Source organism: Rhea americana, unplaced genomic scaffold (assembly GCF_003343005.1).
Source record: "Rhea americana isolate MKP2758 unplaced genomic scaffold, rheAme1 scaffold_336, whole genome shotgun sequence".
Classification (NCBI taxonomy): Eukaryota; Metazoa; Chordata; class Aves; order Rheiformes; family Rheidae; genus Rhea; species Rhea americana.
Window position 1 is genome coordinate 277,534 of NW_028186464.1, and position 849 is coordinate 278,382.

An 849-nucleotide genomic window follows, 5' to 3' on the forward strand; every position below is an offset into this window, starting at 1 on the left:
TGAAAAAAAAAAAAAAAAAAAGAGTGCCATGAAGGAATGAATGAAGTCAATCTAGGTTAAGTTCTAGCAAATATGTACCATAACTTGTAATCTTCTAAATGACACATGAAGACCTGTATTAAATGGATTCTGTGTTCAGAAGGGTATTAAAATCTCATCAGAAAGGCCAAAGATTGGGCCTGGAATTTTAGCTACCAGTTCAGAGGTTGGCACTGAAATACTGGCTGTTCTGTGATATCACAAATATGTCTGATTGAAGTAGAAAGACCGACTCTGCTTAATTAGCCTTGGGGGAAAAAATCTGGGTTTTATACTTGAAGGCAGCGCAGTATTAACTCATATCAGTGTCTGGAGCCTAGTTAACCTGAATGTCTGTGTTATTTCAATAAATTTGAATGTGATTGTTTATGATTCTACAGTGTTTTAAAGACTTGGTCATGGACCAGGACCATGCTGTGCTAAGAGCTTGCATAGCGTGTCTGTACTTCAAGGCATAAGACAAGAAGAAATTGGTGGATATAGGCAGCATATTAACATAATATAGTAGTGGTGGTTAATAGGACACTTTTCAGGACTGAAAAATTCCTTCTCTCATACCCAGACAGGTTATCATACGCATCGTAAAATAATATTTTGACTTAAAGCTGCATGCTTTTGTATTATGTATACCACACGTATATATTATTGGAGTACTTGAGTTGTATTGACTATGCAAACTAAATGCAGAAAATGTAGTCATCAGCTTGCTAAATCATGTGTACTTTATGGCCTTGTTAGATAAAACTGCCCCTTGGCAGCCTTTCCTATCTTCTTTGTTTTATTAATGAGTAGTTTTGCTTTGCATTTTGA